Below are 17182 nucleotides of genomic sequence, written 5' to 3'. Positions count from 1 at the left end.
CTCAGTCATCATCACAGCCTATGAGGAGGAGCTACTGCTGCCTGACTTGAAGTATCAGGGAACCGAGGTGAAGTGAGGGCAGGGCTAGCAAGTCATAAGACCAAGATTTGAACAGATTCTGTGTGGCTGCTGAAACCCTGCATTTAACCAGTGTGCATAGACCCTCAGTCTTACTGTTGATTGCATTTAAAGGGCCACTGAAGTCATACTACATGCCATATACTCCAGGCAGATTTTCTTTTTCTTTCTTTTTTTATTAAGTTAGCCAACATGTAGTACATCATTAGTTTTTCATGTAGTGTTCAATGATTCATTAGTTGCATAACACCCAGTACTCATCAGATCATGCGCCTTCCTTAATTAGGCAGGTTTTCTTATTTACTCATTGAGACAGCTCTGTGACAAAGGTCTGGTGAGTCCCATTTCACAGGTGTCCAAGCTCAGACTGACAAAGCCTACCTAAGTTACCTCTCTAGATTAGTGAAGGATGGGAATGAAGTTCCATCTCTTGCCCTCCCTAAGGGACATAGAGCAGCCTCCCTTTCAGAAGATGGGCTTCCAGGGCTGGAGAACTGATTGGATCAGCTCCCGTACTATTGTGGCTCTGCAGGTACTCATTAAGCAACCCCTCTGGTTGATGAGGATAACAGAGGAGATGAAATCTCACCCTTTGTGCTAAGAGACCTGGGTATTGGGCCACGTGTGTTGGCTGATCCTCTAAGTGCTGACTTAGGCTGGGGCAGAAGCACAGATCAGACAGGTGATTCAGAGAGAAGGGAAGCAATAAGAACAGAGCTACTTTAAGCAAATGTATTTTATATTTAATTTCCTCTAATCTTAACAGCTTTAAATATACATTATTCAAATCAGGGTACTGACTTTAAGGGAGTTTAAATACATTAGGGAAACAACTTATGTTCTTAGAATCAACAGCGAACTGGTATTATTTTCAAGTTTTTCACCTTTTGTCTTGAATCCTCCTGGGCTCTGAATGACTTAAACCCTAGGCATGGTCTCTATGTGTTACTTAATTTTTAGAATTGTGAGCTACATAGTTTTTGTTACAATATTATTGAAATTTAAAACATTCTAAATGGAGAATATACTAAGAATTGTGTGAAAACAAGGGAGAAATCATTGGCAAACTACAGCTCATCTACTGGATTAGTGTCCATAGTTTGTGAAACACACTTAGTGATAAAAATTGGCTTGTAATTTAAATAGCAAATTCATGTAAAATTATAAATGAATAGTAAACATGTAAAAATATGCCCAAATCACAAGCATTAAAAAGATGCGAGTATAAATGCTTAGATTCATGTTGAGTGGAAAATATAATATGCAAAAGATGAGAAATGTGATTCCTTTTTTGGAAAAGACGTATGTGTGTGTATGTGCACATGTGCAGGCATCTGTTTTCGTGTATCCTTCACCTACAGGGACACATCTGGAGAGGAGCACTGTTCTATGACAACAGACCCCTTTGAGTCAGGCGGTAGGACTGTGGCTGGTAAGAAATGCAGGACAATTTCCGTTTATAAATGTACTTGCATATGTTGTTTGAAATACAGTATTTAGGAAAAAAGTATTTTGATGAAAATTTGAAAGCAGAATATACTTATAAACAGATTCAGAAAAGTAATGCACACATGTATTCATTACTTTGGAAAAGCATTCATTTAAAAAAATTACTTAGAAAAATGATGTAGGAAAAAATAGAATTGAAAGTGTTTCTCCCTGTACACATGTGTGTTTATAGGTCTCTCTAGCTGTATCACCCCACATACTCACATTCACAAGTGCATCTTTATCTTCAGCTCAGACCAATGCTGGACAGCCAATCTCAGGCCGAGACAGCCCAGAAAGTGATGGTGATAGAGCTGGATGGCTGCTAGTGGGTTAAAAAGTTCCATTAAACTCTGGCTGAAACTATTAGACCAAGATCCAAACTCCCGTCCCTTTCTTCCCCTTGCCGATCCCCCAGGTTTGCAACTCTTAGTGCTGACATTCTAGATCTGGCTACCTGGTGGCGTCCATCTCCCTTTTTCTTTTCTTTCTTTCTTTTTTTCTTTTTATTTATTTATTTTTAAAATAATATCTCTTTTTTAAAGATTTTATTTATTTATTTGACAGAGAGAGATCACAAGTAGACAGAGAGCAGGCAGAGAGAGGAAGGGAAGCAAGCTCCCTGCTGAGCAGGGAGCCCGATGCGGGACTCGATCCCAGGACCCTGAGATCATGACCTGAGCCGAAGGCAGCGGCTTAACCCACTGAGCCACCCAGGCGCCCTTCCTTGTTTTTGTTATTGTTTTTGTTTTTAGAGGAAACGAGTGCATTTAGCAAAGGGGAAGAAATATCAGATGGTTTGTTTACTAAGACACACCAATTGGCTCAGTTGGTTAAGCATCTGCCTTTGGCTCATGTCATGATCCTGGGGTCCTGGGATTGAGCCCTGCATTGGGCTCCCTGCTCAGTGGGAAGTCTGCTTCTTCCTCTCCCCCTGCTTATGCTCTCTCTTTCTCTCTCTCAAATAAATAAATAAAATCTTTTTTAAAAAGTAAAAAATGGGAAAATTCATATGAATACTAAAGGAATTCCATACATAGCTGACCCTAAATCTAGTTCATGTTCATTGACGTATTTCTTCAACCCCAATATGGGTTGACATGTCCACATTGTAGAAGTTCTCTCCGAGAGAGCAGGGCATTCATCCTCCATTGTTCCATCCTTATAAGCCTTCCAAACCTTCTTCCACCCCCTGTCATCTGTCCATGACACAGCACACAGCTGTCCAGACCCTGCCCAGAGGCCCCATCCTTTCAGTCACCTCCCTCCTGCCTCAGCTGCCTCTTCACACACACTGCCAAGGCATGCTGCTGCCACCTAGTGTTTCATCATCTGCAGGACCTGGAGTATATGTTTTTGAATCTTCTACATTCATCAGTTTTCTCAGACAGAATTAGAGTCATTCTGAACGTGGATTCAAAGGCTGTATTTTAAATGAAGGTATTGTGGTTTTTTGCTCCTAGCTGACCTTTCTTTATAGAGAAATTTAATGGTGGTGGTGAGTTGGTGCCATCTTGTGACAAAAAGCTGAACTGCAGCTTGAACTTGGCAGAGCAGGAAGGTGGGAGGGAGGGGCTGTGGCCCCAAACTAACCAGACAGAGCCTTCTGGAAGTCGGGTGGAAAGGGGACATTTCCAAGGTATGGTTATTAAGGACCTTTGGACAGAAAGTGTAGTTTCCCATGTTGAAGAAAAAGCTCTATGTGAGTGGAGGCAAAAGATCCTTCTATTTTATTTTGTTTAAAGATTTTATTTATTTGTTTGACAGAGAGAGCGTGAGTACACAAGGAGGGGGAGAGGCAGGCAGAGGGAGAGGGAGAAGCAGGCTCCCCACTGAGCAAGGAGCCTGACTTAGAACTCGATCCCAGGACCTTGGGATTATGACCTGAGCTGAAGGCAGATGCTTAACTCACTGAGCCACCGAGGCACCCCTAAAAGATCCTTTTTATTTTTATTTTATTGGCCCATGAATTGGAAAAAAGGTTAATGTAACAATAGAAAATAGTGACATAAGCTCAATTACATTTAAAAAACTAAAGTATGACTAAAGCAACATTTCAAATCTGTGGAGATATAATGGATGATTAAGAAGTGTTATTGAGATAGCTAAGTAACCAAAAGGTTAAAAAATAAATAGGGGCCCAGTTTTCTATCTTGAAACAGCAGGATAGATTCCAAACAATTCTGAATGAAATGTAAAAAGAAAAGAAAATCCATACAAGTATTAGAAGAAAACATAGGTGAATTATTCTATAACCCGTGTGGAAGAAAGTTTCCTCAATATAAATCAGTATCCAGGAGCATTAAAGAAAAATATTGATATATTTGACAATATAAAAATAAAAATGACAACTCTGCATGGCAAAAACATGCTAGCCTAGCCATTTAAGGACACTGGAAGAAACATTTGCAGCTAACATCTTTAACAAAGCATTGATATCCCCCCTATGTAAATGCTTATCAATATAGAGGCATGAAAAAACAGTGCTATCAAAGACATGAAAGAAATTAACAGTTAACAGAAAGCAAGTTGTTTTTAAATGTATGAAAATTTACCTTTAAATGTATGAAGAGTTTCCACCTTGCTTTAAGAGAGATGCAATTAAAACTACACTAAGATATTGTTTCTTAACTGTTAGATTGGCAAAGATCCAAATATTTGTCAATATATTCAGTTGGTGAGAATGTGGAAAAATATGTCCTTTCACTCCCTGCTCATGGAGGTGCAAAATGGTATAATTGCTGGAGTAGGCTTAATAGTGGTCCCCAAAGATACTAGGTCCTAATCCCTGGAATCTATAAATATTGCTTATATGGAAAAGGTTCTTTGCAGATGTGATTAAGTTGATGCTTTTAGGTATAATCATTATATATATATATATGTATATGTATATAATCATTATATATATATATATATATATATATATATATATATATATATATATATAGCTGTTCACTGTGGCACTATCTGAATAGCAAGAGAATGGGAACAACCTAATGGTGGAGTTATTCTGGATTATCAAAATGGGTCCTTAAATGCAAACCCAAGTGTCTTCATAAGAGAGACAGAGGGAGAGTTGACATAGACAGAAGAAGAAAGACAGTGTGACCAAAGATATAGAGGCTGGAGTCATGAAGCCATAGCCTGAGACTGTTGGTAGATATTGAAAGCTGGAAGAGGCAGGGAAGCTTCCGTAGAGTCTCCAGGAGTGAAGCACTACTAATACCTTGATTTTGGCCCCATAAAACTAATTTTGGACTTTTAGCCTCCAAACTGTGAGATAATATTTCCATTTAATGACACTGAGTATGTGGTAATTTTTAAAGTAACTATAGGGAACAAATCATTACAGTGGGGAAATTGAAAGTATCTTACAATTTTATATATGACCTTACTTTTTGACTCAGAAATCCTATTTCCAGAATTGTCCTAAAGATATACTGGCAATGACACAAAAAGATTTTTGATAGGGGTATAATAATAAATATAGATATAGATACTCACTCTGGTACTATTTGAATAGCAAAAGAATGGGAATAACTTTATACATTAGTTGTGTAATGGATGAATAAACTATCACACAGTCACACAAGGTGTACACAAAGTACATTGTAAAAAGACTGATGAAAATCTCCACATATGACTGTGGAGGGATCTCCAGAATATAATGTTAAATGAAAAAGCCAGTGTATTCAAAGTTATAAATTGCATGGTACTTTTTATCTAGGAAAGGGGGAATGCAAATATAAAAATGTTTTACTTGTATTAAAAGTAAAAGGACTTCTCTTTTGGGGACCAGAAGGAGTAGATACACTCCCTGTTACCCCTAGGTGCAGCTGAAATCTCTGGGTATTACATGGGCAACAAATACAAGACTCTGAAAGGTGGAGAGGAAAAAGACAGACTGTCTTGGGACTTTGGAACCTAAGTAATGATACACAGTGAATTATCTTGGTTGTATTTTGCCTTGTATATGCCAGACTGGGTGCTAGAGGAATAGGGAACTAAAAAAATGCCAATAGGAAAAGATGAGAAGAACCCCCAGAGAATCTTTTCTCTGGACAAAGAACCAGAAATGGGGGAACCCAACAAGAAAGATAGTTTTTAGACAACTGCCCAAACACCACAGAATGAAGCATAGCTCCACCTCCACCATGCCAGCAAAAGTTGAGTGGGGAGCATGGATTCCATGCCCACACGATTGTAATTAGGCACCCATCCTTACCCTTGGGGGATATGAGAAAAGACTGTATGTAGAACAGAGACTTTCATTCCAACCTGGGGGAAATGAGCACCCCTCCTCATGGTGTCAGTGGAGACCATGTGGGAGCCTACCTTCCACCCCCATTCAGTGGTAATGAGGTACCTTCTCCTCTTTTAGAAGTTTTGTGACCATCCAATAAGGAGAAGGCCTCCTCCCCTCCACAGTGTCAGTGGAGATCACACGGAAGGTAGTAAGGAAGGGTCCTCCCCACCTGCCAGGGTGGTGTCAGTGGAGGCCTGGCGGGGAGTAGTGAAATCATACTTCTGCCAAACAGGAACAAGGCATTCCTTCCCTTCCACTACCATGCACAACCACCCCCCCCATGTCAGTGGAGGCTGAGAGGGGGAACCTGGACTTTTATCTTTTTGCCGTCTGTTTCTGGTTAGGAGCCCATGCTTGGAGTTGCAAACACCCATGAAGAGAGGATAGCAACACCTCATAGCAAGTTTGTGGTGAAGAACTAAATCTAGTCAACAACATGAAGAACCTTTCCCTAGGGCCTGCTTTAACTAAATGCTTCATAAATATTAGATGTCTGTACCCCCCCAAATCAGATAACTCCTGTATCTCCTTTATCTGCCGCTCAGATAGGGCCCTGAACCTGGACACAGGTCAGAATCACCTTGGAATCCTTTTCTAAACCCTCATCTGAAACTCTCTGGTTGGGAGAAATGGGACTTCCATCTCAAAGGCCGTTTAAGTTATTCATCTGTCGTAACATGGGCCTTAGGAAACAGATATGCCCATTTGACATAACGTTGTATGTGAGACTCCATTTTCCCTTCATTCCTCCAATACCAGCTTATTATTGCTAATATGGTTGCTCATTTCCCTGAACTTGCTTCATTGGAGGGGTGATCACCGGCAGCTAGTGGTGGTGGTCTGAAGAGTGAAGGTGGTTTGCTTTTGGTGAAAGGGGACCTAGTGTTGTATTAGGCACTTAGTTACTCCAGTAAAACACAGTGATTGCTGGATCTGTCTCTCCCTGTATAGCTCTTCATGGTGGATGGCCCAGCTCATATCAGGTGCCTGAAGGAGGCAGGTTCTGAGGATGTGTCCGGATGGCTTCTACTCCAGCAGTCCTCAGGAGAGCTCATCACCTTACATCCCTGGTGGAATATGGTACCTGGCTAAAGAGAGTGCATAGATCTGAAAAAAGCATGTTGTGGAACAGCTCCTTTGAGGTTCACAAACTAGCCTAAAAGTAGAGAAGCTGCTTTGATCTCATCATGGGAGAAGAGGTTTAGCAGGTGGAATTTTATTTCATCAGCAGCTATAGCCTGTGTAGTAAGCCCTTGAGGCCCATCTTAGAGAGACTTTTTTTTCCCTAAAAACAATGAATCATCCAGTTTAGGAAGAAACTTACTTGGTCTTAAACATACATTTAATATACATTAACATAAATACACCTAAATTGTTCTGTGTAAATAATCAGCAATTCTCATGTCTTTCAGATTGGTATGGAAATGTGCATTTGTTAGATCTTCCTAGTAATATGACATTGTAACAGATTTTTCTCTGGTGCCCATGATTTTTTCCTATTATATAATGAAATGTTTTAAAGAGCCAGAAAATTTCCAAGTGTTAGTTAAAGATATCAGTGACAAGAAATTATTATTATTACTGTTATTATATTATTATTGTTATTATTATTATTTTAAAGATTTTATGCACTTGTTTCAGAGAAAGAGAGAGCAAGGGGAGTAGCAGAGGGAGAGGGACAAACAGACTCCTCACTGAGTGCAGAGCCCAACGTGGAACTCGATCCAAGGACCCCAAGACCACGACCACAGCTGAAACCAAGAGACAGACTCTCAAACAACTGAGCCACCCAGGTACCCCTAGAACTTAACATAAAGAAGATAATTATTACCCTAGAGTTTGCCCTCTTATAATGATACTCGGCTACATTCCCTAAAATAACCAGTTACACTTAAATATCATTATGATTATTTTCCTAGAATAGAATATTTTTATTTCCATACTTTAGAAGGATATGGACATCAGCTTTCCCTAAGTATTTGGATATATTTCACTAAAATGATTATTTCTATTTTGGTTATATGTAGTATGGAAAATTTGGTAAGACAGTGTGTGGATCTGCTAATGTTACAAGAACACAGTTGTGGAAATCTTTTCCCTGATTTATTTAATTGCATCAGAGAATTTGAATATATAAATATATGTAAAGTACTTTATTGATGTATGATTGACATACAGTACACTGCATATTTAAAGTATATGCTTTGATAAGCTTTGATACATGTATGTACCTGTGAATCTAATACTAATACAGTCAAGATAATGAACATATCCATCACCTTAAAAACATTCTTTGTGCCCCTTGGTAATACCCCCATCTACTGCTTTCCATCCTCTCTCTCTCCACATCACTCTACCCCATTCCCAGGCAACTACTGATCTTCTGTCAGTATGGGTTAGATTTCTTTTCTTACAGTTGTATGTGAATAGAATATTCAGTGTGTATTTTTTGTGTCTTGTTTCCTACAATCTAATTATTTCTAGATTTATCCATTTGTTGCATGTATGGATAGTTCCTCCTTTTATGATTGACTAATATTCCATTATTCCATTGTATGGATGTATCACAATTTGTTCTGTCCATTTACCTGGTCATGAATATTTGAGTTGTTTCCGATTTGGGGCTCTCTGCATTGGTGGTATAGTGGTGAGCATAGCTGCCTTCCACTTTGGGGCTCTTATAAATAAAGCTGCTATGAATATTTGTATATGAGTCTTCATTTGGACATAACATTTTCTTTCTCTAGGGTAAATACTTAGGAGTACAATGGCTGGGACATATAGTAGGTGTAAGATTGACATTTTAAGAAACTGGCAAACTGTTTTCCAAAGTGTTGGCACCATTTCTCATTGCCATTAGCAGTGTATGAGAGTTCCATCCTCCACAACCCTGCCAGGACTTGGTATGGTCAGTTTTTTTAATGTTGGCTGTTCTTAGAAGGGTGTAGTGGTATGTTGTAGTTTTTATTTATATTTCCCTAATGGATTTGAATATTTGAGAAAAGTTTGTTTAGCATCTTTTCAAGTGCTTATTTAACATTTATGTATGTTTTTAAAAAATATTTTACTTATTTATTTGACAGACAGAGATCATAAGTAGGCAGAGAGGCAGGAAGAGAGAGAGAGAGGAGGAAGCAGGCTCCCTGTGGAACAGAGAGCCCTATGCGGGACTCGATCCCAGGACCCTGAGATCATGACCTAAGCCAAAGGTAGAGGCTTAACCCACTGAGCCACCCAGGTGCCCAAACATTTATGTATCTTTTTTTTTTAGATATTAAATTGATTTATTTATTTTCAGAAAAACAGTATTCATTATTTTTGCACCACAGCCAGTGCTCCATGCAATCCGTGCCCTCTATAATACCCACCACATGGTTCCCCAACCTCCCATCCCCCCCGCCACTTCAAACCCCTCAGATTGTTTTTCAGAGTCCATAGTCTCTCATGATTCACCTCCCCTTCCAATTTACCCCAACTCCCTTCTCTCTAACAGTGTTTATTCACATTTTTTTTGCCCATTTATTTGTTAGAGTAACTGTTTTCTTGTTAATGACCATTGTGAGAAATTCTGTATTCTGGATACAAGTCCTTTATCAGAGTTCTAATTTACAAATATTTTCTCCCGGTCAGTGGCTTATATTTTAATTCTCTCAATAGTGTCTTTGGAAGTGTAGAAATTTTTAACTTTGAGGAAGTCCAGTTTATTGATTTGTTCACTTATTAATTATAGTTTCGATTTCGCATCTATGAAATCTTCACCTAACCCAAGGTCATAAGGATTTTTTTCCTTTCTTTTTCTTTTCTTTTTTTTTAATTAAGATTTTATTCATTTATTTGACAGAGAGACAGTGGGATCAGGAACATAAGCAGAGGGAGTGGGAGAGGGAGAAGCAGGCTTCCCGCGGAGCAGGGAACCCGACACAGGGCTCCATCCCAGGACCCTGGCTGGGATCATGACCTGAGCCAAAGGCAGATGCTTAACGATGGAGCTACCCAGGTGCCCCTCTCATTTGTTTTCTTTTAGAAGTTTTGGGTTTTATATTTAGGTCTATGATCCATTTTGAGTTGATGTTTGTATATGGTAAGATACATGGATAACTGTTTGTGCATATGGATATGCACTCATATTGTACTCAATATGTCTCAACTCCATTTGTTGAAAGACTCTCCTCTCTCCACTGAATTGCTTTTGCAATTTTGTCAAAAATCAGTTGTTCATATGGGTGTGAACTCTGGACTCTTAATTCTGTTCCTTTGATCTTCTTCCTGTCTACCTTGATGCCAATACCACACTGTTCTGGTTACTGAAGGCTTTATCATAACTCTTGAAATCAGGTAGTTTTGATCTTCCAGCTTTGTTATTTTTTTAAAAAAAATTTGAGTAGTTGACACACAATGTCACACTAGTTTCAGGTGTACAGCATTTTGATTCAAGAAGTTTATACGTTATTCTGTGTTCATCACAAGTGTAGCTACCATCTGTCCCCATACAAACACTATTACAAAGCTGTTGACTATGCTGTGCCTTTTATTTCTGTGACCTATTCACTCCATAGCTGGAAGCCTGTATTTCCCATTTCCCTTCAGCCATTTTGTCCATCCTGCAACCCCCTCCCCTCTGGCAACCATCAGTTTTGTTCTCTGTATTTATAGGTCTGATTCTGCTCTTTGTTTATTCATTTGCTTTTTTAGATTCCACATATGAGTGAAATCATATGGTGTTTGTCTGTCTTAGTCTGACTTGCTTCACTTAGCATAATACCCTCTGGGTCCATCCATGTTGTAAATAGCACAATCTAATTTGTTCCTTTTCAAAGTTGTTCTTATAATCTAGGTCCTTTACATTTCAACATGAATTTTAGAATCAACTTCTTAGTTTCTTAAAAACAAAATGTGTGCTAGGATTTTTATTAGGATTACAGTGAATCTGTAGATCAGTTTGAGCAGAACAGAATCTTAATAATACTAGTGTTCTGACACATGAAAATGGTATATCCCTCCATTTAGTTGGATCTTTAATTTCTGTCAGCAGTGTTTTGTACTGTTCAATGTACCTACCTTTACATATAAGTAGAGAGATGATTCCCAAGTATTTTATACTTGTTGGTACTATCAGCAGTGTTTTGTACTGTTCAATGTACCTACCTTTACATATAAGTAGAGAGATGATTCCTAAGTATTTTATACTTTTTGGTACTATCATGAATGATAGTATTTTTTTTTTAGTTTTTATTATTTTTTAAAGATTTTATTTATTTGACAGAAAGAGAGATAGCCAGAGAGAGAACACAAGCAGGCGGAGTCGGAGAGGGAGAAGCCAGCTTCCCGCCGAGCAGGGAGCCTGAAGCGGGGCTCAATTCCAGGACCCTGGGATCATGACCTGAGCTGAAGGCAGACACTTAATGACTGAGCCACCCAGGTGTCCAAATGACACTATCTTTTAATTGCAATTTACACATATATTTTCACTAAACTCTCAGAAGCCAAAATGTTGAAAAATAGCCATCGAGGAATCTTTTTGGTTGAAAGCTCAGGCTACTTCCTCTGCAGTGGAAAAAGTACTTGATGCATAACATGCATTTGTTTGTATTTTTATATCAGCTTTTAGAGGTTATTGGCAATGTATTGAAACTAGGGAGAAAAATGTTCCAAAGACAAGTCTACAGTTCATCTGAAAAAAATAGTTTAGTAGTTTTCAAGTTTGTATGTGTATTTAGAATTGAATCCATTGAATTGTAGTGTTTTTCTTTTTTACTCCCCAGATATTCTACTATAATGAATTCTTGGGATCTTGAGTGGGGAGAGAAGAGGAAGAAGCATATGTGAATGTGGTACATATGTATGCACATATGTATATATTACTAAAGCTGCTGGGAATATATTGTCAGGAATACTTGAGGGGTGAATTACTGTGTGTTAATGTCAGTCCAGCCCAATTCCTAGCACATGTTAGGAACCAAATCAGGGTGGTTGCTGTTTGCTTTTTCCTAGCTTTCCCTGGCCAATATGTTTACCATGGTGACTCAGTGACTGCTGTGGGATTAGATGCAGACTGATGCACTCAGATCTGTTGCCTGGATCATTTGTTACTATGATAGTTATCAAGTGTTGCTTTCCTTTTTTTTTTTTTTAACAAACTAAATGTTATTAATTTCTTACCTTATATAAAACTTTACACACTTCATAGCACTCTGGAGTGATGTCCCTCAGCGGAACAGTGCTATGAAGTGTGTAAACCTGGTGATTCACAGACCTGTACCCCTGGGGATAGAGTATTATGCCTCCATCAGAAAGGATGAATACCCAACTTTTGTAGCAACATGGACGGGACTGGAAGAGATTATGCTGAGTGAAATAAGTCAAGCAGAGAGAGTCAATTATCATATGGTTTCACTTATTTGTGGAGCATAACAAATAGCATGGAGGACATGGGGACTTAGAGTGGAGAAGGGAGTTGGGGGAAATTGGAAGGGGAGGTGAACCATGAGAGACTATGGACTCTGAAAAACAATCTGAGGGTTTTGAAGGGACGGGGGGTGGGAGGTTGGGGTACCAGGTGGTGGGTATTATAGAGGGCACGGATTGCATGGAGCACGGGGTGTGGTGCAAAAATAATGAATACTGTTATGCTGGAAATAAAAAAAAAAAAAAAAAGCTTAAAAAAAAAAAAAAAAAAACTTTAATCATTTCATTTTATTTTTTTCATCTGATAAGTGTACTCTTTAATCTCCATCTCCTATTTCCTCCACCCACATTGCCTCTGGTAACCATCAGATTGTTCTTTATACTTACAAGTGTATGTCTTGGTTTGTTTTTCTCACTTTTTTCTTCATTTGCTCATTTGTTTCCTTTTTAAAAAAGATTTTATTTATTCATTTGAGAGAGAGACAGAGAGCACAAGCAGAGGGAGAGTCAGAGGGAGAGGGAGAAGCAGACTCCCCGCTGAGCTGGGATTCAGATGTGGGGCTCAATCCCAGTACCTGGCAAACATAACCTGATCCAAAGAGAGATGCTTAACCATCTGAGCCACCCAGATGCCCCTCTTTTGTCTCTTAAACTCCATATATCAGTGAAATCCTATGGTATTTGTCTTTCTCTGACTTATTTTGCTCAGTGTTATACTCTGTAGTTGTATCCGTGTGGCAAGTGGCAAGATTTCATTCCTTCTTATGGCTGAATAATATCCATTGTATATGTATGTATATATCACATCTTCTTTATTTATTCATATGTTGATGGACACTTGGGCTGCTTCCCTAGTTTGGTTATTGTGAATAGTGCTACAGTAAACATAGGGGGTGCATCATTCCTTTGAATTAGTGGAGTTTTTTGTTTTGTTTTGTTTTTCTTTTTAAGTAAGCTCCACACCCAACATGGGGCTTGAACTCACAATCCTGAGATTAAGAGTCAGATGATCTACTGACTGAGCCAGCCATGTACCCCTGTTTTTGTATTTTTTTGGTGGAAATAGCCAATAGTGTGATTCCTAGATTGTAGGGTCGTTCTATTTTTAATTTTTTGAGGAAGCTTCATACTGTTTTCCGTAGTGGCTATACCAGTTTGCACTCCTACCAGTAGTGCAGGAAGTTTCCCTTTTCTCCACATCCTCACCAATACTTGTTTCTTCTGTTTTTGATTTTAGGCATTGTGACAGGTGTGAGGTGATAGCTCGTTGTAGTTTTGATTTGCATTTCCTTGATGATGCATGATGTTGAGCATCTTTTCATGTGTCCGTTGGCTATCTGGATGTGTTCTTTGGAGAAATGTCTATTCATGTCTTCTGTCTATTTTTTAATTGTGTTATTTGTTTTTTGGGGTCTTAAGTTTTATATGTTCTTTAATATTTTCACACTAACCCTTTATCAGAGATGTCATTTGCAAATATCTTCTCCCATTCCATTGGTTGCCTTTTAGTTTTGCTGATTGTTTCCTTCATTGTGCAGAAGCTTTTTATTCTGATGTAGTCTTGATAGTTTATTTTTACTTTTGTTTCCCTTGACTCAGGAGACATATCTAGAAAGAAATTGCTATAGCTGATGTCAAAGAAGTTACTGCTTGTGTTCTAGGATTTTTATAGTGTCAGGTCTCACATTTAGGTCTTTAATTCATTTTAAATTAATTTTTGTGTATGGTGTAAGAAAGTGGTCTAGTTTCATTGTTTTGGATGTTGCTGTCCAGTTTTCCCAACACTATTTGTTGAAGAGCCTGTCTTTTTCCCGTTGGATATTTTTTCCTGCTTTGTTGAAGATTGACCATATAATTGTGGGTTTATTTCTGGGATTTGTATTCTGTTCCTTTGACTTGTGCCAGTATCATACCATGTTTTTTTCTTTTTATTTTTCAGTAGACTCCATGCCCAACATGGGACATGAACTCATGACCCTGAGATCAAGAGTCCCACACTCTATTGATGGAGCCAACTAGGTGCTCCTCATTACCATACTGTTTTGATTAGTATAGCTTTGTACTATAGCTTGAGGTCTGGAATTGTGATGCCTCCAGCTTTGCTTTTCATTTTCAAGATTGCTTTGGCTATTTGGGATCTTTTGTGGTTCGAAACAAATTTTAGGATTATTTGTTACAGTTCTGTGAAAAATGCTGTTGGCATTTTGATAGGGATTGCATTAAGTGTGTACATTTCTTGGGGTAAAATAAACATTTTAACAATATTTATTCTTCCAATCCATGAACGTAGAATGTCTTTCCATTTCTTTGTGTCATCAATTTCTTTCATCAATGTTTTATAGTTTTCAGAGTATAGATCCTTTACCTCTTTGGTTAGGTTTATTTCTGGGTATCTTATTGTTTTGGGTATAATTGTAGATGGAATTGTTTTCTTAATTTCTCTTTCTGCTGCTTTGTTTTTGGTGCATAGAAATGAAACATTTCTGTACACTGATTTTGTGTACGGTGACTTTGCTGAATTTGTTTTTCAGTTCTAGCAGTTTTTTGGTGGAGTCTTTAGGGTTTTCTATATATAATACCATATCATCTGCAAATGGTGAAAGTTTTACTACCTTCTTGCCTTTGGATGCCTTTTATTTCTTTTTGTTGTCTGATTGCTGTCGCTATGACTTCCAGTACTATGTTAAATAACAGTGGTGAGAGTGGACATCCTTGTCTTGTTCCTGACCTTAGGGGAAAAGCTCTCAGTTTTTCCCATTAAATGTGTTAGCTTTGGGTTTTTCATAGATGGCCTTTACTATGTTGAGGTATGTTTCCTGTAAACTGACTTTGTTGAAGGTTTTTAACGTGAATAATACTATATTTTGCCAAATGCTTCTTCTGCATCGGTTGAAATAATCTTATCCTTTCTCTTATTGATATGATGTATCACGTTGATTGATTTATGAATATTGAACCAGCCTAGCAACCCAGGAATAAATCCCACTTGATTGTGGTAAGTGATTTTTTGAAATGTATTTTTGGGTTTGGTTTGCTAGTATGTGGTTGAGAGTTTTACATCTATTTTTGTCAGAGATACTGGCCTATAGTTTTTTGTTGTTGTTGTCTTTATCTGGTATCTGATAATGCTTGCCTCATAGATTGAGTTGGGAAGCTTTCCTTCCTTTTTTATGTTTTGGAATAGTTTGAGAAGAATGGATATTAACTTTTCTTTAAATGTTCAGCAGAATTAGCCTGTGAAGCTCTCTGGTCCTGAAGTTTGGTTTTTGGGAGTTTTCTGATTAGTGATTCAATTTTTCTGTTCCAATTTTCTATTTCTTCCAGCTTTACTTTTGGTAGTTTATATATTTCAAGGAATTTATCCATTTCTTCAAAGTTGTCCAATTTGTTGGCATATAGGTTTTCATAATACTATGTTACAGTTTATATTTTTGTGTTGTTAGTTGTTATTTCTTTTTTTTTAAATTTTATTTATATATTTGAGAGAGAGAGAGAGATCACAAGTAGGCAGAGAGGCAGGCAGAGAGAGAGAGGGGCAAGCAGGCTCCCTGCCCAGCAGAGAGCCCAATGCGGGGCTCGATCCCTGAGATCATGACCTGGGCCAAAAGCAGAGGCTTAACCCACTGAGCCACCCAGGCACGCCCCGTTGGTTGTTATTTCTCCTCTTTCATTAGTAATTTTGTTTGAGTCGTCTCTCTTTTTAAAATGACTCTTGCTATAGGTTTCTCAATTTTGTTGCTCTTTTCAAAGAACCAGCTCCTGGTTTCATTGATCTATTCTGTTGTTTTCTTTTTAAATTTCTATATCATTTATTTCTGCTCTGATCTGTTTTTTCCATCCTTTTGCTGGTTTGGGGTTTTGTTTGTTCTTTTTCTAGCTCTTTTAGGTATAGGGTTAGGTTGTTTATTGGAGATTTTTCTTGCTTCTTGAGGTATGCCTGTGTTGCTATAAATTTCCCTCTTAGAACCACATTTGCTGCATCCCAAAGATTTTAGACTGTTGTGCTTACATTTTCATGTAATTTTTTATTTCTTCTTTGATTTCTATGTTTACTCATTCATTGTTTAGTAGCATGTTATTTAACCTCCATGTATTTTATGATCTTTCCAAGTTTTTTCCTGTGGTTGATCTCAAGGCAGAGGCTTTAAGCCACTGAGCCACCCAGGCGCCCCTCCCCTTAATTTTAATCTGTAGGTGTGCTTTGGTCTGAAACAAGCCTCTTATAGTCAGTACATAGATGGTCTTTTTTTTTAAGTAGGCTCCATACCCAGCATGGAGCCCCATGTGGAACCTGGACTCAACGACCGTGAGATCAAGACCTGAGCTAAAATCAAGAGTTGGACACTCAACTGAATGAGACACCCAGGAACCCCAGGTCTTGTTTTATTTATCCACTCTGTCACCCTGTGTCTTTTGATTGGAGTGTTTAGTCCATTTACATTCAAAGTAATTATTTACAGTAAGTATTTATTAGCATTTTGTTACTTGTTTTGTGTTTTTTTTTCTATAGATTTTCTATGATTCTTCTCTTGCTCTCTTTCATGATTTGTTGGCTTTCTTTAGTGATATACTTGGATTCCTTTCCTTCATTTTTTGCATATCAATTACTGGTTTTTGATTTGTGTTTGCCATTAGGTTTGTATGTAATATCTTCTGCATATAGCAGTCTGTATTATCTTGATGGTTGCTTAAACTCATTCTTTACTCCTCTTCCTCCCATGTTTTAGGTATGTCATGTCACATTTTATATCCTTTTGTTTTATGAATTCTTTGCCTGATTTTTACAGTAATATTTATTTTATTGCTTTTGTGTTTTTTACTTTTTATACTCTCACTTATTATTTTCCTTTCTACTCAGAGTCCCCTTAAATATTTGTTGAAGGGCTGCTTAGTGGTCATGAACTC

The 17182-nt window shown here is 38.0% G+C and overlaps 2 long non-coding RNA genes across 2 annotated transcripts in view; both read left to right on the top strand.

The window, feature by feature from the left end:
• Positions 1-17182, top strand: part of LOC116583542 — a 36554-nt gene that overhangs the window by 13089 nt on the left and 6283 nt on the right. The gene's annotated exons all lie outside the window — the stretch shown is intronic.
• Positions 1438-7551, top strand: LOC116583541. Its single transcript, XR_004282769.1, has 3 exons — positions 1438-1510; positions 6824-6952; positions 7514-7551. It is a non-coding gene; the product is annotated as an uncharacterized LOC116583541 (long non-coding RNA).

This window comes from Mustela erminea, chromosome X, assembly GCF_009829155.1.
Source record: "Mustela erminea isolate mMusErm1 chromosome X, mMusErm1.Pri, whole genome shotgun sequence".
NCBI classification, from domain to species: domain Eukaryota; kingdom Metazoa; phylum Chordata; class Mammalia; order Carnivora; family Mustelidae; genus Mustela; species Mustela erminea.
The sequence above is the reverse complement of the archived record's forward strand: the minus strand, read 5'-3'. Positions and strand labels throughout refer to the sequence as shown.